This window comes from Perna viridis, chromosome 6 (assembly GCF_037379345.1).
Source record: "Perna viridis isolate PV_CMFRI_1.1 ecotype Kerala chromosome 6, ASM3737934v1, whole genome shotgun sequence".
NCBI lineage: Eukaryota > Metazoa > Mollusca > Bivalvia > Mytilida > Mytilidae > Perna > Perna viridis.
In genome coordinates this window covers 1842113-1869225 of record NC_142450.1, presented here as the reverse complement: position 1 = coordinate 1869225, position 27113 = coordinate 1842113, and the positions used below count along the sequence as shown (strand labels likewise).

General features: G+C 33.5%; 1 long non-coding RNA gene across 1 annotated transcript; it reads left to right on the top strand.

Annotated features, from left to right (window-relative positions):
- The first annotated feature begins 1192 nt into the window (after positions 1–1192).
- On the top strand, positions 1193–27113 carry LOC148613185 (uncharacterized). The gene is made up of 20 exons (XR_015923284.1): positions 1193–1314; positions 2529–2647; positions 3579–3888; positions 4053–4120; positions 4586–4636; positions 8279–8374; positions 10443–10726; positions 11070–11155; positions 11422–11522; positions 12110–12213; positions 15008–15387; positions 17596–18131; positions 18645–18732; positions 20141–20239; positions 20654–20937; positions 22409–22494; positions 22941–23041; positions 23985–24083; positions 24596–24989; positions 25680–27113. It is a non-coding gene; the product is annotated as an uncharacterized LOC148613185 (long non-coding RNA).

Sequence of the window (27113 nt, the reverse complement as noted above, 5' to 3'; positions counted from 1 at the left end):
CGTTAAAAAATTTTAAAGGCATGTATGCATGCGTACAATACTCACTAAGTTTACTTCCTGAAATCGCTTGGCTTTTCGGACCAAAAGTAACACGTATCATTTTAACACGGTTATTTTATGAGGGTATCATCCCCATTTTGACTCGGGATTTTGGTCATTTTTAGAGTGTACTTTAGACTTAGGCACACAAGTCCATTGACTTAACATTTCAAAACGGTCCTACTACACAAAGAGTGGTAGAGAGCACGTAATTTTGAATTATTTGAGTAAATAAATGTTTCTTAGTATCTATATAGTGTTTATTTTTCTATGTGACCATTGAAAATAATATATCAACTACTATTCTGGATATTTATTCATAGATCTGCATCTAGACATTGTCGCGCGATCAGTTCGCAAAGTCTGGTGATGTGAAGGAGTTAAATAGCTATTTATTTGCATTTAAATAAACAAAAACAATGATGCATGGTATATAACTTGTTATGATTCAAAGTTATTTTATTAAATTAACGTGTCTATTTTTTTCAAATTTAAACATGATTTTTGGAGGACGTATTTCTACTCGTAGACTGTTCAAATTGGCGACCAGATAAATAAACTAATAATGTTACGGTGACGGTGATGAAACGTAATTAATCAGTAAATAGATTCGGATGTCAAAATATCCCGTCTATTTTTTGTGGTTAATGATATAGTTGTTTACTTTGTATGTACTAATAAATGCTGCCATTGGTAATATGTGTTATAGTATATGTAATATTCAACCATTTCGTAACATCTTGATGAAAAGATAAATGGAATTTCTATAAAAATTCGTATTGCCAATACATGTATCTCACCTGCAAATAATTTTCACAAAAACAAAAAAAAAAAACAAAAAAAAACAAAAATCGGAAAAGTAAAAAACACCCAAAATTTTCGGAAAAGCTATACGTCCGTCAGGCTACTATCTGCAGGTCATTTTTGCCTGTTGGGGGTTATGTTGAGTTGGATTTTTTATGACCTGATTTCGGGCAATATTTAATTTATCTCCAGGCCACGAATTCGTATCAGTTTCCGTAGGAAAACAACTGAACCTATCGTCTTAATTCGGTCATTTTCGGTGTATGTCGGGCCTTATTTCAAATAATCTTAATTCTTATTGGACCGCACTAGCAGTGTTGCAATTCTATTGGCTCCTGTAATTTCTATCTACAGATTTCCCGCTATTATGTCAGTTGGCCGTCTCCTATCGTACAAGGCAGTAGTAGTTTAAGGAGTAGGAAACATGTTGTATAAAAAAGAAATTTACAGCGCTGTCACTTGGCTTCAAAGGTAAGTGATTTTATCTGTCACTTGTTTGTTTATATTTATAAATGATTTGTTTTAAGGCGATGTCACTGTGAGTATTGGTTATTTATTAAGTTAAAATTTCTGTCACTTGTTTGTTTATATTTATAAATGATTTGTTTTAAGGCGATGTCACTGTGAGTATTGGTTATTTAGTAAGTTAAAATTTCAATTTCGAGAAGTCATTCCCCCTTTTCTGTGCTATGAAAGGCTTCCACATTGCTTTGGCCTGGCTATGGCACTCAAAATACAGGATAATGTATAATGTAAAGTTGAAAGTTTGGAAACTGTAACATTTATTTTTTAATCATTAAAAACAAAAAGAAATTTGCTTCAGGAGAGCCGGTTTCTCCCATGAAATGCATGTATGTAGATAACTTTGAAAATTTTAATTGGTGAGCTATCGCTCACAGAAATTTAAATCACTCCTTCCAAGTGGTTAATTTTTTTTTTTTTTGTCACTAGCATAAAGTAAGATCATATTTATTTCATGGCTCAATAGCTTAATAAAACAAATTTTTACTGGGTATTTGGTGATATGAAATTTCTTGACTTCATCAGGGAGTGTGTATTAATATAAATTCCCTAACTACATATGTACTTGAAATTTTAGTAGACCCTACTTTATGTAAATGTATACATTTATACATGTACATGTATGTACCAAGGATTTTTACAGTAGACTATAAAAATCCTTGTATGATATATAACCTGAAAATGCCCAAAAGGGGGCACTCCAGTTTTCTTTCCAATTTATAATATGATACAAATTGTTTATTATCAAGACTTTTCGAGCATAGCTCCCACCACATACACACATGCACACATAATTGTGAACTTGCCATAGATTTGTGGTATGTCATAGAAAATAAGCATGAAATTATTGTATTTAATATTGAATATTTTATTTGCTGACACACATTTTCATTAAATTGTCATGGCATAGTACATTACAAAAACATACATGTACATTAGGAGTAAACATGAACAAATACTACTACATGTACCGGTACATGTATGTGTGGATGGCTACATGTGTGTATTTTATTCTATTTTTGTTGGTTCCACAAATTGTGCTGTCAGATGTACATGTTCACAAACATATGTTTTCAGTCTGTGGAGCTCACTTCACACAGCAGTGCATTCATCATACTGATTTTTACACCTTGTAAATTGAAAAAGTTTTTTTTGTTTTAAAGGTACATTCTGAGTGGTGTGAGGTGGAAGCCCCTGCAGTCCACCATGTACAATAGAAAGGGTCAGCCTACCCTCCTGTAGGTCAGCCATTATCTTATGGTCAAAGAAGCTTATACGTCAGGTAAAGTATTCACTGTTGCATTTTTCAGCTTACAGTCCACCTGAGCTAAATGTACATGTATTGTCATCATCTGTTGTAGTTAACCTTACTTTAAATTATTTTCATTTCTAACTACTCAGTGGATTGTCACCAAATGTATCAGGGTATGTACTTAAACTGTGTCATTAGTATGCTGATGAAGCAACTTTTATCAATAAATATATAAGATTCTGGAAAATAAAATGTGACAAATGCTTTTTCAGCTTAAGCCCTTGAAATACATTTGTATTCATTATTGAGTCCAACTTGTGTGGCAACTCCAAATTTGAGTTATTGGCTGTGAAAAGGCTAAATGTAGCAATTAGCACTTTTAAGCTGCTTCTAATGTGTATAATTTAAAATCTTGTAATTTTAGAAAAAAGCTTATAATTGAAAAAAATATCCATATGATTATACTAATTAAGATATTCATTGAGTTGAGGTTGTTTTTCTCCCTATTAGAATTTTTGACCTTAAAATATAAAATGTACCGGAGAATTTTTGAAAATTAAAAGAATAACTCGCCTAATGCAATGATCTTAATGACAAAGGAACTATTATACAATGTACTGTATGATAGATTGTGTAAAAGTTGTACTTCAACTCCTAATTATACTGAAGTTGTACTTCAACGCCTGATTGTACCAAAGTTAAACTGAACTTGTGAGTAAATGAGGCTTCAATACAAATGATAAAATGCTAAGTCTATTTTAAAATGTGCTCAATTTTTATTTTTCAAAAATATATATATATTTAAGGTAACATTTGAATTTGCATCATTTCATTTATAATTAATACATGTTGTTGAATGATCACCTGAATATGGCTGAAATATTGCTGCTCGGGCTTTGAACCCCAACAATCATGTTATTGAATGGTTTTCCAAAATTACAAGATGATTTATTTATTTCAGAAAATGGCAGCTGTACTCAGAACAGCAAGCTTCAGAAGCCAAGTTCCCATAGGTTACAGGACCCTCTGACTGAATTCTTCATTTCAAAACACTCGTCCATTCTCATTCAACTAATACTACTAAAACCACTAACCTTGAATGGGGTGGTGAGCCTACTTGCAAGATAATCTGGGGGGATTTCTTGTGAGGTCTTTGGCGGGAGAAGATTCAGTCTGATTCCTGGGGAAAGACAGCTACAGAATTGCATCCCATGGTTCCAAAGACAGCAAATCATCATAATTGCTGAAAGAGTAGACCCTTTCATAAAAAGGTTTGTTGATATTTATTGATACATAAATATAAATCAATTCATATTCTCTATCAGCTGTTTAATATACATATATACATGCACACTTGTTTTATTTTTGTTTTCGAAAGGATCACATTTCTGCTGTTCTCAATTAAAAGGTAATGAAGTTCTATTTTTTATGATAGGTTGATGCAATTCTTACACAGTGGTTCTGACACTGTGGAAACACTGGTGTGGATACCAGCAGGTCAAGGTTAGTAACAATGCTGCTAAGCTTGTTTTGTCAGTTATTATATAACAGTTTATTAACTACATATATTATTTTTTAGTACCCTTCTAAGTTAGGGGTATAAGAAATTACCATATAGATTTGTCCATCTATTCATTTTGGTAATAAACCTCTGAAATATTTTTTTATATCATTACATCAATATCAAACTGCTAGGCAATATAAATACATGTATGCAGATGGGGATGATAGAATCAAGATTGTAATAACTGTGACAATGTTTTCCTAAGAAAGACATGGGATTAGCAGGTTTTTAAAGCAAGTGCAAGTGATTTTATAACATAAGACATTAGATTTGTAATTAAGTACATGTTAAGCCAAGTACATACATTGTATGTATACAAATAATGTTTTTATCTGGTATATTGTAGCATCAGATTTCCTGGCTTTTTATGACATATGTATCCATTTTCTTCTTTTAATTTATAGCTGAACCACATTGAGAAGACGGGGGAACTGCACCTAGGTGGATTTGTGCCAGTAAGTGAAACTTAATTACAAATAATTTTTATATCACACAACAAACAATAATGATGCTTCTTGTCATACCGGACAGACTGGATCTGTGCAAACTTTGGGATGACGATATCAGGGTAATACTATTTATTTTCATTTCGCTCCATGAAGTATCTAGACTGATGTCAGAAATTTTTAGTTAGGTTATACGAAATGGACAATGTTGCTGGATAACTCAGAGCTATTTGAGAATTGCCTATGATAAAAAATTTGTCTATTGAAAAATAACGTAAATTTTCCATGTACATATTGTTTATTGCAGGAAGTGCAATAAACAAAATATGCACATGGAAAATTTGTTATTTTAAATTTTTAAATTAATTTTAAAACATATTTTTATCTTTAAACATGTTAAAAGTAGCTCTGAATTTAACTGAATAGGGGCGTGTCAATATTTTTTTATCCATTGAGATATAACAAAATTATTTTAACCAATCAGATTACAGTATTTATCTCAAATTAATTAATTCAGAATTTCACAAATTCTTTAGGTAGAATATATACATACAGGTACCATTATTTGTCTATTGATTTTCTTAAATTAGGAATTTTTGTATCACTTATGGACTAAAGTATGGTTTTTTAGTGTTAGTGTCATTACATCACAATATGTCTCTTGTAATCAATTTTTATGCCCCAGTCAGAGTCTTTGTAAAAATTTTAGGGTAAGATTTCTCATACATTTTAAGTCAGTTAAACATGAATCACTGTATAACTTTTGCTAGATCAATTGTATTTGGTATGCAGTTGCATTATCACTACATTACAGTTGCATATCTTTTTGATGTTTTATTGACGTTGAAATTTCATGTTAAAATTTTAATGTTAAGTTTTTTGATTAGGTCGGTTAACTCCTCATGCCAGGTCAATGGTATTTTGTGAAGTTGCATTAGCATCACAAAAAAAAATTAAAATTCCATATCATTTTCATGTATATGCCCCTGTAGTCATGGTCTATTGATTTATTACAAACTTTAAAAGTATATGTACTTACGTATTGAACTTGTGAATTTGTAAGTGAACCTAGACAAACCAAATCATAGAAATTCACTAGTACGGGGATAATCTCTAATTACAAAACAATTATTAGGATCAAGTGCAATAATTAGGAAAAACATGAATTTGACAATTTGGGCACTTAGTTTATGGTGTGGTAGATTTTCCTACCAATGGTAGGTTCACATGTATGAAATATAGGACATTGCATTATTTTGAAAAAATATTTGGTTAGGAACCAGAAATTTGGTACAAAGGTAGTGTTTTGCATGCTGAACAATTTATGCAAAAAAATGGAAAGATATGTTGCCAGTTGCCATGGCAACTGATTTTTTCTGCCAAAAATTTAAAATGCTCCGATTTGGTTGGAATTCTCAGAAACCTTAAAGCTGATTTTTACGGATCATTTCACACAAACCTAAAGTTCTCAAAACTTGAAGGGAAAGACCACCTTTGCATTAAATTAGACTCTTATGATAAATCATACCCACGTAAACAAAAATAAATAACCTTAAATACAAAATGCACTTTTATAAAATGCTCAAGGCTATGCAGAGTTTGAGATCTTTGAAATATAAGTGGATAGCCATCTTGCAGAACTCTCCTATCTGAAGGAAGACCATAGCCAGAGTTTATTGATTTTTACCAATAGATTCCGATTGGCTCGTGACGTCTCTAAGTTGGTTTGGTACTTATACAAGTACTGCAAATAATGTATAAACAAAGAATATTCCGTGAATATTTCTACGATCATATTTATCTAATCACCAAAACATGATGACTTGTCAAGCTTACAATTGCACGAAATGTTCTATTATTTTTTTTTACCAGCAACATGAACATTCTTCGGAAGTAGCCATAAGATTTTCCTTACAATACTAGTCATCTGGCTGCAAATCCCGTTGTTCGTCAATGATGTCTGACATTTGCTTGCATGTTGTGCCTCAATTTCTTCTATTTATTTTGGGTTGAAATTATAGGGGAAAAGTCCTAAATTTGTGATTTGTCGTCTATTAGATATATAGCTTTAAGTATTGAAGATAAACAACACTTAAAAATAATTCTTTTTAATACATATAAATATCCATGTATAGATATGCAGGTAATTTGTGACTGGTCTTAATTTTTTTATATTTCTGCTAAATTTAATACATGTACTACTTAAACTGCTGAAAACGTAGTTTAAAAGATTCAGTGATTTTTCTAGCACTCGTCATTACTGTCATTGACGAAAGATTTCATAATGACAATAATGACGAGTACTCAGGTGTTACTCCATTTTGTAGTTACATTTTGGCAATATCAAACTCCTCAGAGACCAATACTGAATATAACTGTGAAATTGTCATATAACTCGCTCTGGATCCCAAAAGCACAGTTGAAATCTTGCTATATATATACCGCTGTGACATCTATGGCAACACCACCTGCACAAAGTCCAGCGCCCTAGACCACTCGGCCAGCTAGGCTATATTAATTTGATCTGTATCAATTTGATCCGATGGAGCAGTGTAGTGAATAGTCTCATCACATATATAGTCCCCGATTAAGTGTAAGAGTGTCCTAAAATGATTTCTATTTTTGATGATTCTTAAAGGGTGTCTCAGGTATATTTGCTATTTGGATTGTCTGGAAAACATGCTTACATGATAGTAAAAAAAATAATGTGCTTTACTCATATGTAATGTACATTTAAGTTTTATTTAATGTCTTTACACAGTGCTGTAAATAACAGATGATACTGAAATATCTTATGTCAAATACTACTTTAAAAATATACCATTAAAATGGGCCTCATTTTCTCACGCTAAAGTGACTAAAGCATTCAAAATCCAGGAAAAAAACCCTGGGATCTATAGAGTTCTGTCAAAATATTGTGTTACACTAGTAAACGTGAATCATTTATTGTCTTCCTCTAACTTTATAACTACTTATGGATGCTAATCCTATTCCATCACCAGATGGCGTCCTTCTTCCTTGGCTGTTCAGTGATATTCCACAACATCCAGAGGTGCGCCTGCTCAGGTGACCAGTCTGAACCTGGAACTGGATGGCCTACATGATTCTGATTCTCCTGGTGTAATTGCTATTATGTTCTTAAGTTACTGAGTGTTTTTTTCCATTTTCATTTTACCATAACTGTTCACAATTACACTGCACTCTCTCACATATTTTCTCTTTACTATAACTGTTCACTTGTACACTGCACTTTCTTTTTACTATAACTGTTCATCAGTACACTGCACTTTCCCACACATTTTCTTTCTTCCTCCAAGTCCATTGGGATGTCTCTCTGCACATTTCTATAATCAGTCCCTACCAATACCAACCTCCACAATGACTGCCCTGCAAAGCCTCTTTATACAACTTCTATTTCAAGTCACCATGGACTCCATCCTGCTGCATGCAACTATCTACAAGTTTCTGGTACTTTGTAGTGTTTCTTTCATTAGCCGCCTTTATTTGGTTTTATAAAGGGACTGAAAGCTTCAGCAGGACTACTTGCTTGGTTCCCTGCATGATTTGTAGGTAGAATTATATACTTCGAACTTGTACTTTGTAAAAATGATTTTGTTTTCCTGAGCATAACACCAAAGTTTTATGATACAGCCAGAAGAAACAGATGAAGTCACAGATGAAGACACAGATGAAGAAACAGATGAAGACACAGATGAAGATATACAGCATGTCACAACATTGGATCAGGTAACATTAGTCTTAGATATGTTTTACGGTATTTTGGTGTGTATAGTGCGCATTTGTGTATAATGCGCAGGGTTGTTTTCCTTTAAAAGTTGATGTAAAAAACTTTTTTAAACTTTTTTACCGATGTATGTATAGAACCACGAACATTACTGGCTTTATTTTATTTTTAAATAGAAGGGACCATTTCGTCTGTTTTGTGTATTTATTTCATTAAAGAATATTGTTTTTGTTACTTCTGTATTTATCTGTTTTGTCAGTGTTTATGTGTATTCATTTACTGTTTGAGTAAGAAATACGTAACGTAGACAATAGCTGAAATTGTCTTGGACATACGTTTTGATTACCTTTGAAAGGTTTCTATTGAGAGTAATCAATTTCTGAAAATTGCTAATTCTAGAAAAAGGACTGTTTTTACTACAATCAATTAAGGGGTCTGAGTGAACAATGCAGACGGTCATCAAATAGGGCATGTGTGTTGATAGCTCGGCCAAGCGTGATAATGAGATGCAGAATTTTCTCTGATGTGTGTCGGGGATACATAAAGGGTTTGTGTTAAAAAATTATAGTATTTACACTGGATAAGGATTTTGATATTAGTTCAATGAAAAAAGAAAGTCAATATTTTCAAAAAGTAGAATATCCAATAACTATGAAGTAGAGTTCAATACTATGCGTTAATAACAGTATATTTTTTTAACCGACTACTTTGTCCAATGGAAATATTTTAGGGCTCTATGAGCAATGTGCCGAAGATTTTGTTATTTAGTAATTAAATTGTTAAAACTTGTGTGTATTTTAATTACTTATTTCAAATCGTTAACAAGTTGTATTCCCTATTATGGAGCTGGGGATGCAGGCATATTTTATCCTGTTTTTGCAGAATTACCTCCTGTAAGAGCAGGTATAATTTCGAAGTCTCTCTAATCGATGTTCGGATTTGGGTGCAGAAAAAAGAGGTAACTCAAATGAAAATGGAATCCCCAGCAGACAAACACAACAGTGTTTCCAAAATTTACAGGGTGTTTCATTTTGTTGGTAGGTTACATAAGGATGATTTTCATTTGTATCCCGGGTAAAGAAAATTTATGGCAGGGTCATAATGAGAAATTCCCTTTTGACTTTCGAGATTTTCTAAATTATCGTTGATATCGGATGGAAAACCTTGCATGTTCCAAATAGTCACCCGCTCCAAATGGAAATAAATGTTGACAAAATGTTGGTCCACAAGTCGGGAATAGTCGTATACATCGTAAAGACATAATTATATACATATTATATTGTTAATCGATACACAAAAATAAAAGTATGGCGGTTGTAAACATAATCTGCCATGTTCTTTGAGGAGGAAATAAATCAAAACCAGATTTTGTTCAAGAAGATTTTATTGACAATCAATGCTTACAAAGGTAACAAGTCAATGAAAAACTCATGAAAAATCCATAAATATGCTTTTGCAGCTCGTAAGTGGTCTCTGATTCAATATTGACTCCCTCGAGGTCGTTAATTTTGGACTGATCTAAGGTCTGTAAAAATGTGTTGAAACGATGTATGGGTGTATTATACACACCCTGTGTTCTGAAGTTAGTTTCCTGGTAAAAAAAGTGCGCACAATACACACCAAAATACGGTTTAATGTGAGTATTGTATGTGATATTGTTCTTAATCTTACGGTTATGCCGCCAGTGATAAAATAATTATTAGATATAAGAGTAATCAAGGGAACCAATATTATAGTGGTAATCGAAAGAATGTAATCCAGGGACAAAGACCAGACATGGAAAACATACACAACAAAGAACATAAAGTAACCAAAACCATACATACAAAGCAACAAAAGCAAATGAGCAACTTGGACTCCACTAAAAACTGGGAGCATGGACCAGGTGCACTGGTAGGGTAAGCGTCCTCTGCTTTTTAATTTTTTTTCAAGATTAAAGTATAATTTAGCTTGACAGACATGTATTCAAATTAAAAATCAATCAGCATTCTATATCACTTCTGAGTGATCATTCAATGAAAGTAATTAATACAAAAATATGCACTTAAACTTCATTTACCTTTGCTGCAGGCTATATCTTTCATGTTGTGCTTGAGGGGGAAAATCGTGTTGCCAGAGTAAAGCAAGGAAGGATTTCTGCGGAAACAATGCCTCAAATAATTGGCTATCTTCACTGAAATTATGGTCCACAGATTTCAGTGATACTGCCCTTTTGTATGTAGTAAGTCTTGACTACATACCAAGGTACCCTGCTCAATGTGAAATAACCTCTCAACATGGCCCCCTGAGGATACTGGTCAATATATCACAAAGCAGGAGCAACACGATTACAGATTCTTTACATTGGTCAATACGTAAGTAATCTTAAATTTATACAAACCTAACAAGGAAATTGGTGTCTCCCAGTCTGTTCACAACAAGTATCAAGTAGAGAGTATTTTATTTTCATGAATCCTTCCTAGTCAGATTCAAAATAAGGAAGTTGGACAAGAACTAATAGTTAAAACAAAAACTATGATCCCTTTTTAGAAAGCCATAGACAGCAGTTTTGACAGAAATTGATACAAAGAATTAAATCCAGTACATTGCTAACAATTGTAATTGTAATTGTAATGTAAGAATCAGTTTTACTTATAATCCTAAGCTTAATTGATATAAAAGTGTGTACTTTATTTAGGTTTTGTGTATATTTTACAGGTCACCAGAACCAATGGATGTTTACTGAAGGTCAAGAAACAGTAAACAGAAGTTATTGTTTGAAGAACAGTTCAACCTAGTAGAAGGTTTCTACTTTTCCTATTTTCCTTTTTTTATGGTGTTTATAATGATAAAAGTTGATTAAAATCAAGGAAGTGGAATTTTTTTTTATATTTATAATACTGCAAAATTTGGGTATAAATGGGCAAATGGGCCCCCCTCCAAGACCTGCCCATAAGAATTTTCTAGCAATGAATGTATTATTTGATAAAATGTTATTGTTGGCTAGATTTATTTGTTTTTATGAAAAATGATGTTTGTGTAAGAACAATTGTATGTATTTTTTTTACAGGTTTAGAACTAAAGGCTGTTAATGTGAAGGTCAACACGAAACAGTACATACATGTATCATTTTGGAAAATGTATTTGGAAGTATTTCCCAGTTTATGGAAGGTACAGTTCTTGTTTTAATAATATACCATATTTTCCGGACTATAAGTCAATGTGGAGTACAAGTCGAATTGCCTCATTTTGACCAAAATCAACGAAAAAAAGTCGAATTCGGCAGGTAAATCAAGGGTCAGACATGTACATGTTTATTGTAGGTGTTAGCTGTGATCCGAGTTGAGCGGTTTGTTTTTAACAGCATATATTCTAGCGATGTTACTTATGTGTTACGACATACCGTAAATGGGTACAAATTTGCATATCAAAGGACGGATAACTCCGGAACACTCAATAATGTCTTTCCAGTTAAAAAACGTATCATCTAGTGTTTGTTAATATTTTATATATTTTTATGGTTTCAAAGTTTTTATTATTTATCATGGTATTCATTCAAAATGGAAAGCAGCACTGATCAATAATCTATAATAATATATCGACTTATAGTCCGGAAAATACAATTCAATTCAATTGTAATATGTCAATTAAGGCCACTACCCATCTTTCACATTTTGTCTGCTTAAAGTTTCCTGAGTTTTTTTTTTTATTCAAGGACACTGAAATATTAAAGCTTTTTGTTTTTTTGCATCTTACAGTTTTGTGAAGGGCTTGTATACAGTATATATACAGGCAGTAGCCTCACTGCTATAGGTACCCAGCAGTGATTACAGAGGTGATGCAGTCCTTCCTTATTGGTCAGGTAAGTAATAAATTAGTAGGCCATGTGATCTCTTGCCTTCACTTGGCGTCCATCGTCATTGTCATTGTTAACAATTTCTCAAACGTCTTATCATCTGAAACAACTGAATGGATTTGGATGACACTTGAAACGATTGTTCCGTAGGGTATCCTGCACAAAGTTTTTGCTTTGATTTAGACTCTGGTGAAAAACATGGCTGCCATAAATAAAATAGAAGATAGGGGTCAGACAGCAGTTTTTCGCATATATCTTCGAAACCGTTATGTTAAGCCAAACTCTGACAGGATAAAAGTATTCAGCATGATGAGAGCTATCTGAGTGGTTATTCTCATGAAAATATGTCTACTGATGTGTGAGTTATTGCCCTTTTTTTGACATTTTTAGCTCACCTGGCCGAAGACCAAGTGAGCTATTGCCATCATGGTGTCCGTCTCCGTCGTTATTAACAATTTTTCAAAACTTTTATCCTCTGACACTACTTGACCAATTTGAACCAAACTTGGTATGAATGTTCCTTGAGGTATCCTGCATAGAACTGATGTGGGGATTTTTGATTTGTTGAAGAACATGGCCGCCATTACTTAAAATAGAACAGTCAGACAGCAGTTTTTTCACATATATCTCCAAAATTGTTAGGTTTAGCTAAATTCTGACTGGGTTAAAGTGTTCAGCATTTTAAGATCTATCTGTGGTCAAATTTTCACTTTAATCCGATAAGCCATGTTGTAGTTATTGCCCTTTATAAACATTTTGTGCTATTTTTTATGTTATTTCTTTCAAAAATCTTCTCCTCTGACACTACTTGACCAAGTGGAACCAAACTTGGTTGAATGTTCCCTAGGGTATAGAACTGATGTGGGGATTTTTGATCTGTTGAAAAACATGGCTGCCGTTACAAAAAATAGAACAGGGGTCAGACAATAGTTTTTTGGATATATCTCCAAAACCGTTAGGTTTAGCCAAATTCTTCTAATATCTGAAATGATTCATATTATTAGGACTAAAAAAGTCTTGAAGGATAAAATTTGTCTGATGATTCCTTGTTAGAGTTATTGCCCTTGAAAAGAGAAAAATGGCAGGTTTTTTTTTACAGTTTTCAGCTATCATCTTGAAAACTATGATAGAAATTCTTAAATTTACTGCCCTTGAAAGACAAAATTCAACCAGGTGAGCAATTAAGGCTCCTGGGATCCTCTTGTTATTTGAAACTACTATTCAGAATCAGATAAAACTTTATATGAATGTTTCTTAGGGTATTTTGTTTCGACACAGGGAAAAGCATACCCCTGTTACTAAAAGTAGAACATAGGGATCAAAAAATTTTTCTGCAAATAATTAAAAAAAATAATGAATTGTACAAAATTTTGATGAGCTACATATTATTCCCCATCAGACGGACCTATGCCAAAATTTTCAAAATGATTTGTTGGATGATGTAGGAGTAATGGCCTGTGAAACAGATTTTTTGTCGTATTTCATGAGTACAACTTTAAAAATCTTCTCCTGAAACAATACGACAAAATTTAATGAAATTTTGCGTAATTGTTTTTTAGGGTATCCTACACAAAACATTTTATTCAGTCAAAAAACATATCCATCATTACTAAAAATAGAACATTGGGGTCAAAATACTATTTTTGCTATTTTGTTATTATTTCCTCCACCATAGAAGAATATTGAAGATGAGCGCCATTAATAAAATAATTTTGATATTCTGAGTAGACTGGCAACATTGAAATGTTTTTTAGGTGGCTATTTTTAAAATTGCTGCCATTTTGTGACCAAATTCACCAGTAACTAAAATCATACTTACAAAGTAACAAAAGCAAATGAGCAACTCAGACCACTAAAAACTGGGAGCATGGACCAGGTGCACTGGTAGGGTAAATGTCCTCTGTTTTTATAGAAACTCCCGCCAAGTTGCTCATAAAAAGTCAAGTCTGGGGTAGACAAACGAGGAAAGGAAAACTTTGACCCCTTGAAGAAATCAGTTTTCATGGTGCAGATGGATACACCATAACAATTCATGAGTTCATGATGATGACTATAAAACTTCTGTAGTGATGACTTCAATCTTGCTAAACATATTTCGGATCAGAGCCAGTAAAGGAGCACATTTTGTTCCCATTGGAATGCTGACCGTTTGTTGAAAAACACGTCCACCACACTGGACAAATATGTTGTTGATTAAAAATTCCAGCATTTTGTAAACATCTTCCTCTGTATATTGGGAAGATGATTTGGAATTATTTCTTACAAAGTACGAGAAATCTCTACCAAGAACTATATATTTGTATCTAGGTGTACCATCGTTTTTGGAAAAACAACGATGTATAATGTTTTTAAGTCATGCTTTAATTGAGTATGGGGAATAGAAGTATACAGTGTTGAAAAATCATAGGTTTTAATGCTATTATATTCAGATAATAGTCTTGAAAGTCTGTCACTTCCCGGCTAATTTTTATAATATCTTTGATTTCAATAATATTTGGTTTATATAGTAAGCATGGTCTCCTCAGTTGAATGATGTTGATGAAAATTCAGTGTAACATTATTTAATCCACTGAGACATATTTGAACTCAATAGAATTTTAACAAATTTTGCAAGAGTTATGGAATTTGGGTGACATCAACACTAGGGACATGTTGCTGTTTTGCAATACTAAGCAAATACAAGTGATCTTTTGAAAATTTCTAAGATTGACTCCTGAAATTACATACATTGTATACATAAGAAACTTCATATATCTGTTCTTATTGGCTTATCACAATGATAAACTTTTTGTAATTTCAGAACAGCTTTACTCAGAACAGCAAAACTTCCAGCTGAAGCCCAGGACATTCGGAAACTGGTTCTTGATCTAATTTTTTCTTTTTGGGGATTTTTTGGGAGGGAAGTAAATATTCAAAATCCATTCAAATTTGTCTTCCATAATATCATTCAACCCTAACAATCTAACAAGTACTAAAAAATACTCATAAAACTAATGTAACTCACATTTAACCCCTTACTAACTCCTGAATGAGAGGGAGACTTCTTGCAAGAAATCTGGGGGGATTTCTTGTGAGGCCTTTGGCATATCTATCTTTGGCGGGGGTAATCAGTGGATGTCTGTCCTTCGGGAAAGATCACAAAAGATAGCTCCAGTTTGTGTAAAGTCAAATCATCAGAAGGTATGTATATTATTTTATAAAGAAACAGATCAGATACGCTTTTAGCTCACTTAGCCCAAAGGATTATATCTCCAAAATCGTTAGGCTTATCAAAATTTTGACATAGATCTCATCAGGCTTAACACTTTTACTATGATGATATCTATCTTGTAAAATTTTCATGTAAATCTGTTAAGCCATGTTGGAGCCTTTTTTAACGTTTTTTTTCTCTATTTTGATGTTATTAAATTGAAATAATCTCCTGACACAACTTACCAATTAGAACCAAACTTAGTATGGATGTTCCTGAAGGAATTCTGCATAGAACTATATGGAGATGTATGATCCCACAAAAAATATGGCCATCATTTCTTAAAATGGCAGACATTTTTCGCACATGTTTAAAACTGTAAGGTTTTTTGAAAATCGGGCCTTGGTGAAAGTTTCAACATGATCAGATCTATCTATGTTTTTATTCTAAAAATAAATCTTAATTGGCTTTACATCATTGCTTTTACCTCCCACTTTTTCTTCTAATAATCTGTTTCTTTGTTTGTTTGTTGGGGTTTAACATCCGAGCAGCAATATTTCAGCTATATTCAGACGATGAACATGAAATGGATGATAAAATGAACGTGAAATGATGATGAAATGAAAAAGGGATGGGACACAAGGACAATGGGGTTGACAAATTTTGATTGCCACTGGAAATAGGGAGAGGTGGGTAGGGTCGGGCAATTTAGCCTCCTGTGGCTGAGCCCTATGGTACCTACTCCGGGAGAACGCGACATTAGGGTTCTTTAACGTGCGAGGAACAAGGCATCTTTCCCAACACGGTGCACCACTATGGTTTGCGGTCAGGTTTTTCGTATTATAGCCTGACAACCCCAGCATGTAACATGCCAGGGGTACCCCATTCCACCACCTGGGGCACACATCCCAGTTGCTCTGTGGGCAGAGCGCCCTAGCCCCCGGCTAGGGTTCTGAGCACTATTTAGTCGCCTTTTACGACAAGCTTAGCGCTGCTGCAGGCCTATTCTTTTAACACCCAGACCTGTAGTAATCAGAAAATTAGGTGGATCCTATGGGGATGCCCCCTTTTATATTTCTGAACTACACTTATTTCATCTTTTTATTTTCATCACTGCGGATGTTTCTAGAAAAGCAGGGGACGCTTACCCTACCGGTGCACCTGGTCCATGCTCCCAGTTTTAAGTGGATTACGATTTGCTCATTTGCTTTTGTTACTTTGTATGTATGAATTTAGTTACTTTGTGTTCTTTGTTGTGTATGTCTGTTTTCCATGTCTGGTCTTTGTCCCTGGATTACATTCTTTTGATTACCGCTATAACCTTGGTTCCCTTGATTACTCTTTCGCTAACTGATGAAAGAGAAATGTTTTTTTGTCCCCTTTCGGCAAATGCCTAAGGGAACTTAAATTTGCACTATGTCTGTCCGTCAGTCTGTCAGTCCATCACTCACACTTGGTTTTTTTTTGTAATGCCTTATCCAATTGATTTCATATTTGGTATATAGTCTTATCATGACAAGTTAAGTTCGAATGATGTTACGGTTGAATGATTTTTACAGAAGTTGTGTCCCTTGGACATAGAAAATTTCATTAAAGTTTATGTTTTCCAGACTTTTCTTTGTAATGCCTCATCCAATTGATTTCATATTTGTTAGCTAGTCTTATCTTGACAAGTTACAAATTAAATTTAAATATCATTGCGTAAAATGGTTTATATGGAACTTGTGGCCCTTTGACATAGAAAATTACATAAAATTTTATGTTTCATCATTTTGATGCAAATTGCTGCTGTCATTCTAGAGTTATTTGCCCTTTAATTCATAATAACAAAGTTTTTTTCAACTTTCCAGATGATAGAAAGAGAATGTCTTTATGCAGCTTTCTGTAATGCAAAAATGTTATTACTGTAAAATGAAGCTCAGGTTTGATTTTGATGGAATTTGCTTTTGCTGTTCAAGAGTTATTTTCTCTTGATTGTTAAAAAATAACGCCATCCATTTTAGTTCACATACATGTATGTAAAAAAAATCTCACAAAGGCAATGAGTTCAAAGGCCGAAAGGGGACACTGTGTTGCATCAGCAATACTGTCAGAATGCTTGTTTCACTTAATATGAAACGCAGTTAATTCTGGTTAATTATTTACTGCATGCAACAGGATGTATTCCCATTTATTCTTGCCTATTTTATTGTTTTCAGTCAATTAAAAGAAAAGCCACCATTGGTCAAGAGGAGGTGAAATTAAATAAACTGCTGGTCAAAAGCAGTAGAGATAAGCCTTGGTGAAAAATGGTGGAATGAAATAAACTGTATGTCAAAAAGTGGTCACTTGAGCAGGACTTGTGAGCCAGAAACCAAGTTATTTTATGATCAGAATTGTGACATTAGAATTGACAAGTTAATCTGATGATGAGAAAGGGACAAAAGAGCCCCAAAAAAGAGGAAAAAAGGAAGAAATCTGTAGGTCAAAAATGGTTGAAATGAAATAAACCAAAAAGCAGTGGCAAGAAGCCTCCGGTCAAATAGTGGCTACTGGAGCATGAACTTGGAGGTCAAAAACCAAGTTAATTTGTGATCAGAACTAAGACAATAGAATAAACATTGTTAACTGATGATGATGATAAATGTACAAAAAGAAAAATAGAAAATACAGATAAAAAGACAAATGAGGAAGATTCATAGCATGTCACCACATTGGATCAGTTAACATTAGTCTTAGAAGTGTTCTGTAAAATGTGAGTACATATTGTATGTGATATTGTACTTACATTTGGTTATGTTGTCAAATCTTATTTTGATTTTTTCTCCTCATAAAGCAAGTTTTTGTTTTAATAATTGTCAAAGGAAGACGGTAATTAAGATTAAAGTTTATATTAAAAAATAAATTTTCTATAGCACTTCTGAGTTGTCATTCAGTGAAGCAAACAAACAAAAGTGCACTTCCACTTCACTTTAATTTGCTGCAGGCTATATCTTCCATGTTGTGCTTGAGGGGGGAAATTGTGTTGCCAGAGTAAAGCAAGGAAGGATTTCTGCAGAAATAATGTCTCAAATGATTGGCTATCTTAAAATAAGGAGGTTGGACAACTAATGGTTAAAAAAAACCATGATCATGGTTTAGAAAGCCATAGACAGCAGTTTGGCTGCCAAATGCAACTGTAATGTAACAATCTGTTTTGCTTATAATCCTAGTTGTAATTTATACAACCAAAAAAGTATACTTTACTTAGGTATTGTGTATATTTCAGAGGTCACCGGAACCAATGGATGTTTACTGAAGGTCAAGAAACAGTAAACAGAATTTATTGTATGGAGAACAGTTCAACCTAGCAGAAGGTTTCTACTTTACCTATTTTCCTTTTTTGATAGTGTCTATAATGATAAAAGTTTTTTTGAAATCAAGGAAGTGTAGATATTTATATCAATAATACTGCAATGGTGGACCCCCTTCTTTCAAATATTTTGTTCATTTTGTGCAATTGTGCAAAATTTGAGCATCAATGGGAAAATGGGACCCCTCCAAGACCTGCCCATGTACGTCATATTTATTTGAGGTAAGTCCTAAACATAAATAAACCCATGTTCTAGCAATGAATGTATTATTTTATAAGGTGTAATTTGTTGGCTTGATTTATTTGTTTTTTTAGCTCAACTGGCTGAAGGCCATGTGAGCTATTGCCATCACTTGGCGTCCGTGGTCGTCGTCTTCTGTCATCGTCGTTAACAATTTTTCCAAAAAAGTCTTCTCCTCTTACACTACTTGACCAGTTGGAACCGACCTTGATATGAATGTTCCTTGGGATATCTTGCATAGAACTGTTGTGGGGATTTTTGATGTGTTGTAAAACATGGTCGCCATTACTAAAAATAGAACAGTCAGACAGTAGTTTTTCGCATATATCTCCAAAACTGTTATGTTTAGCTAAATTCTGACAGGGTATAACTGTTCAGCATGATGAGATCTATCTGTAGTCAAATTTTCATTGTAATCCATTAACCCATCTTGGAGTTATTGCCCTTTATAAACCTTTTTTGCTATTTTTTATGTTATTTATTTAAAAAATCTTCTTCTCTGACACTATTAGACCAATTGGAACCAGAGTTGATATGACAGTTCCTTCGGGTATCCTGCATAGAACTGAGTGTTGGGATTTTTGATTTGTCTAAAAAAACATGGCCGTCGTTACTAAAAAATAGAACATAGGGGTCAGAAAATAGTTTTTTCGCATGTATCTCCAAAACCGTTAGGTTTAGCCAAATTCTGACTGTGTTCAGCATGATGAGATCTATCTGTGGTCACTTCTTCATTGTAATGTGTGAAGCCATGCTATTGCCCTTTTTTGATGTTTTTTTTTGTTTTTGTTTTTGTTTTTAATGTAACTCTTTCAAAAATCTTCTCCTCTGTCACTATTGAAGTTGGTATGAATGTTCCTTTGGGTTTCCTGCATAGAACTGATGTGGGGATTTTTGATATTTCGAAAAACATGGCCGCTGTTACTAAAAATAGAACAAAGGGGTCAGACAGTAGTTTTTTGCATATATCTCCAAAACAGTTAGGTTTAGCAAAATTATTTCTATAGTCCAACCAAAAGTCTTCTTGAATCAAAATTGTTGGACAACTCTTTGTTAAATTTATTGCCCTTGAAAGACAAGAAAAAACAGGTGAGCCATTCAAGCTACTGGGAGCCTCTTGTTTTGAAAAAAAAGTGTTTGTGTAAGGACAGTTGTATGTACTTTTTTACAGGTTAAGAACAAAGGCTGTTTATGAGAAGGTCAACACTAAACAGTACATACATGTATCATTTTGGTACATGTATTTTAAGTATTTCCCAGTTTATGGAAGGTACAGTACTTGTTTTAATAATATATGTGCTCAGTGATTTCACATTTAATCATAATTCAATTGTAATATGTCAATTAAGGCCAATAGCCACCTTTCACATTTGTCAGCTTAAAGTTAGAAATTCATGTAAATAATTTCAAAGTCAGTATGTATGTAATTCAGCATGAGTTGTTCCACTTATGTATAGATTAAACATCAGGAGTTATTATTTGTTATTATTATTTGTTATTATTATTATTAACTTAATTGTTTATCTACTTAACTGTTTACAGCTAGGTTTGCATTTGTTTGGATGGAATGTGAAACCTAGGTAAAGTTTCCTGAGTTTTTTAGCTCACCTAGCCATAGGCCATGTGAGCTATTGCCATCAAAAACAAAAAAAATACACTAACACTTCACTTTGATTTGCTGCAGGCTATATCTTCCATGTTGTGCTTGAGGGGGAAAATCGTGTTGCCTGAGTAAAGCAAGGAAGGATTTCTGCCGACACAATACCTCAAATGATTGGCTATCTTCACTGAAATTATGGTCCACAGATTTCAGTGATACTGTCCTTTTGTATGTGGTAAAGCTTGACTACATACCAAGGTACCCTGCTCAATGTGATATAACCTCTCAACAAGGCCTCCAGAGGATACTGGTCAATATATCACAAAGCAGGAGCAACACGATTACAGATACTTTACATTGGTCAAGACGTAAGTAATCCTTCATTTATACAAGCCTAACAAGGAAATTGGTGTCTACCAGTCTGTTTACAATAAGTATCCAGTAGAAAGCATTTTATTTTCATGAATCCTTCCAAGTCAGATTTAACATTAGGAGGTTGGACAAGAACTAATGGTTTAAAAAAATCTATGATCTTTGTTTAGAAAGCCATTGAAGAAGTTTAGACAGAAATTGATACAAAGATTTAAATTCTGGTTGCAGAATTAAATCCAGTACATTGCTACCAAATGCAATTGTAATGTAACAATCTGTTATATTTGTCATCCTAGGCTTATTATTCAGTCGACTCCACTTAATCGCATATCGCTTTATTGCATATTTCGGTTATTAGCATAATTTTCTCCTGCACAAAACCATTTCCTATTATTCTATTAGGTAAAAAATCGCTTATTTGCATAGGCCTTGGAGGTGCATTTCGGTTTATTGCATAGAGAATTTTGCCTCGTCCAGGTAAAGACAGGTTTTCCCAAATTCTGTTTTAAGCCTTCGGGTCATAAATATGTCAATCATATTTATTGTTGTAAAAACTAGATTATCATCAATCAGGAGGTGTTAATAATGGATTAAAAAAATAATTGACATAAAAGACAGTATAAATGATTTCTAATTACATTAAAATAAACAAGCACCTAGGTGAACAATGACTTCTGACGACATGCCGAACATCACCTTATGATGCGGCTTGAGGTTCAGCTTGGGGTATTTTTTGTCCCTATTTAAATTCTTCCGACTACAGATGATTATCAATGTAAATTTAATTTTATTTAATGAGCTGAGCAGTTTTGAGTGAGCTTGGGTTACTAGGCATAAATATCATACGAAAATTAAAAGTCATTCATTCAGTACAATGTCTAATGAAATTCAACTACCCTAAGGTGCCCCATACTATCCACGCTTCATAGGAATATATCGAGGTCAATGACGCGTATAATACACAACTATCAGTGTACAATGAACAGAGGAATAAAAACACACAGACCATTTCAAAAGCCCACAAACTGCAAACATTGATGAATATTACACTGAATCCTGGCTGAAATATGAAATATGGGATTTTCTTTCGTAGAAAGGTCAGGAAATTACTTGACTATAGATGAGAAACACGTGGTTTTACTTATAAATACACATAACGTGAAGAAGGTCAATAAACAAGACAAACACAATATATATTATTATTTATTGATAAAAGAACAATACAATGAGAAGGTCTATAACAATTAAATACCAGATCAGAAATGTTGAACAGTGATATCCCTGGTTGATCCACAGTATCATCGTCTTACCTGAACTCACACTTCCGGTAAAATCTTTATTTCGGTTATAAGAATAGCCCGGTTATTTGCATAATTTTGACTGGCAAATAGGCTATGCAATTAAGCAGAATCCACTGTATATAACCAAAATTATGTACTTTATTTAGATATTGTGTATGTTTTACAGGTCACCAGAACCAATGGATGTTTACTGAAGGTCAAGAAACAGTAAACAGAATGTATTGTATGAAGAAGAGTTCAACCTAGTAGAAGGTTTCTACTTTTACTCTGTTCTTTTATTGATAGTGTTTATAATGATAGTTTTTTTTAATATCCAGGACGTGTAGATATTTTTATATTAACAATACCATAGTGGCGGTTCCAATGGGGGTTCCAGAGGTGTTACTACCTCCTTATACCCCTGCTCAAAAGGAGAGTGAGGTATACTGTTTTACCCTTGTCTGTGTTACTGTGTGTTTTGAACCCTTTTTTTCGGTCACAGTTTTTACAATGTACAGTGCCATTGCTCTTAGAATTTTGTTTATTTTGTACAAAGAATGGTCAAATAACAGCCTGAAAACACCCAAAGATCTGCCCATTTACCAGATGACAGTTTTAAACATTAAGATTTGATAGGGATCATGAATTTTCCAGCAATGTATTATTTTATGAGGTGTAATTTTGTCAGCTTGAATTATTTGATTGTGTAATTTTTACAGGTAAAGAACTAAAGGCTGTTTATGTAAAGGTCAACACTGAACAGTACATACATGTATCATTTTGGAACATGTATTTGGAAGTATTTCCCAGTTTATGGAAGGTACAGTTGTTGTTTTAAAAATGAATTCTGCCTTGATAAAAATAAAATTGAACAATGTTCCACAGCATTTGATTTTTATGGAGCATTTATTTGCAGAATATGGATTGGCTCAAAGATGTATCACCTAGGTATATTTTTCTGCTATTTTAAATTGAAAGACACTGAAAATAATACACAATACTATTCAGGCTGGGTTTGTATATTTTTATACACCCACAAACAAAGTTTAAAGGGGGTGTATACAAATCGCTCTGTCTGTCCATCCGTCCGTCTGTCCACATGTCTTGTAAGCATAACTAAACCAATCAAGGGAGGAAGGTTGGGTATCACATGTAGATGAGCATGAAAGGTAATCCAAGGACCTAGATTCGAGCGGAAATTGAAAGGGCAAGGGCAAAACTCAGGCATGGCAAAAAAAACCACCCACAACAAACATAAAATAACCAAAATTTATATAAAGGAACGAAAGTAAATGAGCAACACAGACTCCACTAAAAACTGAGAGCATGGACCACATGCACTGATAGGGAAAGCATCCTCAGCTTTTCTAAGACAAGTTGAACAAATCGATTTTCATGGTGCAGATGGATACACTGTATTGATTCAGAAGTTCATGATTGATGACTATTAAACTTCATGGTGCAGGAAAGTCATAACTCTCAGATTTCTCCAAAGGGAGATAATCCAAATCAAGGGTAAAACCTCAGGCCTAACTCCACCTGAACTTCTCAAGGGATATTTTTATATGAAGGCTGGGTCTCATATGCAGAAAGGCATGAAGGAATATAATTATTGTTGGATGAAGCCAAAGATAATCAAACAAATGTCTAACATTATTCTTTTTGTGAGCTCACTCACATATTTCTAGTTAAAAATACTCTTTGTCAAATGCAAATTATTCAAGGGCAATGAAAAATTAGCTCTTTGTTTTGTGCTCTTTCAGTTTTGTGAAGGGCTTGTATACACAAACAGGCAGTAGCCTCACTGCTATAGGTACCCAGCAGGAATTACAGAGGTGATGTAGTCCTTCCAAATTGGTAAGGTAAGTAATAAATTTAATAAGTTTGAAGGTAATCATATATCACCATTAACCCTGTCCAAGAATCTAGTGCATCTGCCAAAAACAAATGCACCACCTTTATTGCTCCATTGTTTGAATCTTTCCATCTGAGTTTCTCTACATTTTACAACCTTTTGAATACATTTCCTCTGAAATCACGTTGATTGATTGAGGTAAAATGGCAGCTCACATATTTGAGAAATTTTATTAATGGAACAAACTTGACTTTAGATAGGAATTAAATTTCAAAGCTCTTGAATACTTATAGCTGTAGCAAGGATGGGGAAATGCATGAACGAGTGATTTTTTATAAGAGTACCCTGGTAGCTAAATTGCTGCTTGATTCTCGGACCTATCGAGCAATACTTGAATACTCGAGTATTCCTTGACATCTCTAGTTATTATATACATAAATTTCTAAGCAACTGAATACTTATAGCAGATGTACCTTTTCTAATATGCTTTTCTCTATGATAAACTTTTTGTGATTTCAGAACAGCTTTACTCAGAACAGCAAAACTTCCAGCTGAAGCCCAGGACATTCAGAAACTGGTTCTTGATCTAATTTTTTTCTTTTTGGGGATTTTTTGGGAGGGAAGTAAATATTCAAAATCCATTCAAATTTGTCTTCCATAATATCATTCAACCCTAACAACCCTAACAAGTACTAAAAAATACTCATAAAACTAATGTAACTCACATTTAACCCCTTACTAATTCACATGCACTTAACCCTGAATGAGAGGGAGACTTCTTGCAAGAAATCTGGGGAGATTTCTTGTGAGGACTTTGGCAGATCTATATTTGGCGGGGGTAATCAGTGGATGTCTGTCCTTGGGGAAAGATCACAAAAGATAGCTCCAGTATACATAGTCACATCTTCAGAAGGTATGTATACTAATGTACAATGAAAGAGGTCATACATGCTTTTAAGCTCATGTAGCTCAAAGGATTATTTCATTATTGCATCTGTTGTCAACTTTTCACATTTTGCTAAATTACATGAAAACCCCTTGACCAACTTGGCAAATAGGATATATGCAGGATCCACTTTTGGTTCCTCTTGATTAAACAGGATGGTCCCCAGAGACTATTTAAGCTTCTGATTGGCCAATTTTCAAAGATCAACTCCTCAGAAATCACATGTGCCAAACTTGATAGGGTTAATGACCTGAATGCTTTGTACAAAGGTCCACTTTTTGTGTGGCTTGAGTGGCTCATCGGGTGGCTGTGGCCACTGAAAGTCACTGAAAAACGATATATCTTTGCGTTCTTTTAGCCAATGGAGACCATACTTGGCAGAAATAATAAAAGGGACAACTTAGATGATTTTTGTTAAACTTGATTTAACAAGAAGGCTGCCAGAGGCTGTATTAGTTTTTGATTGGCCAATATATATCTCCAAAACTTAATAAAACTTAATAAACCTTAATCAAAATTTTGTGGTTAATTTTTCATGCAAATCTATTAAGCTATTGCCCTTTTTTGATGCCTTCACTAGTTTATTATTTGTTGATTATAACTGTAAATATTCATATTCTTCCTTGTCTGTTTTATTTCTTTTTATTTTTTTTTCAGTCAATTACAGGAAAAACACGCTGTGGGTCAAAAAGCGGTGAAATGAAATAAACTGCAGGTCAAAAGCAATAGACAGAAGCTGCAGGTCAACAAGTGGCGACTGGAGCATGAACTTGGTGGTAAAAGAACGAGTTAATTTGTGATCAGAATTAAGACACTGGAATAAGATAAAAGACAAATGAATTCAAAAGTTCAGAAAAGTAAAGCAATAGAAATAGAAGAGAAAAGAAGGAAAAAAGATATTTTTTACATTATTTTTTGGTTATTGATCCTTTAGTATCAAAATACCTTATGTTTCTAGTTCATGCAAGGAACTTTCCTACTGTTTCTGAACACTACACAAAAATATAATTCTTTTATATCATTGAATACATCTTTGTAACCTGTAAATATGTTTCTAGCAATCATTAAGCTCAACAAGACCTAGTCTATGTTTCTGGCACTTACTCAGCTCAATAAGATCAATAACTCAGCAAGACCTAGTCTAAATATTTTTCTGACAATTATTCAGCTGAATAAGGTCTAGTCTAAATATGTTTCTGGCAATTATTCAGCTCAATATGATCTTGTCTAAATAATTTCTGGCAATTGTTTAGCTCAAGCTCAATAATGAGCTTCAATAGTCTTCAAATGAGCTGAAGATTTGAAGGACTCCTTTCAGCCTTGAAAGATGTTTAAATCTCCATCATATCATTAATGTTTTATGATTAATAAACAGGGAGTTCAAGCAAGTAAAATTTGTGGGAACATTCAAATTGATAAAAAGTGTCTAGTTATGAAAATCTTATATTGATCATGGGAATTATTTTCTTGGGCTGAAATTGGTTCCATGTAAGTATATGATTACAGTGTGGGATAATACTACGTTGAAATAGTTATGGATGTGACTGCAAATTAAATTTTGGACAGGTTTTTTAAAAAAAAAATTGAGCAAAAGGTGAAATGGAACAAGATTTGTAAATGTGTGTGAAGTTATAATTATTGTTATTGTTATTGTTGTTGAAGTTATTGTTATATTTCTGTTATTTTTTTTTCCAAGGCGTAGGACTTGAACGCCTACTCTGGAGGCGGTGTCGGCATTACCTCGAGTCACAGGTTTCCATCGCTTTTTTTAAAAATCTAATTATTTTTTAGCGTGGTTTTTCCTGGGTGGCATTCATCGCCAATGAAAGAGTGTATTTTCATTCATGTGAAAACTTTAACAAAAAAAAAAGAAAAAAGAAAGAATCATAAAAAAGGGCAAAAAATAACGAAGAGAAGATATAATTATTTTTTTGCTCCTTTAACTTTCATTCTTTTCAAAACAAAAGCATTGTTTCTTTTTTCCCTGCATTTTGTGATGAATTTATCGAATAGCAATTAAAAATCAATTAAAAATGTATATGGAATGTTATTTTGTTTAATGACAACAAATAAAATATTGACTGAAACTGT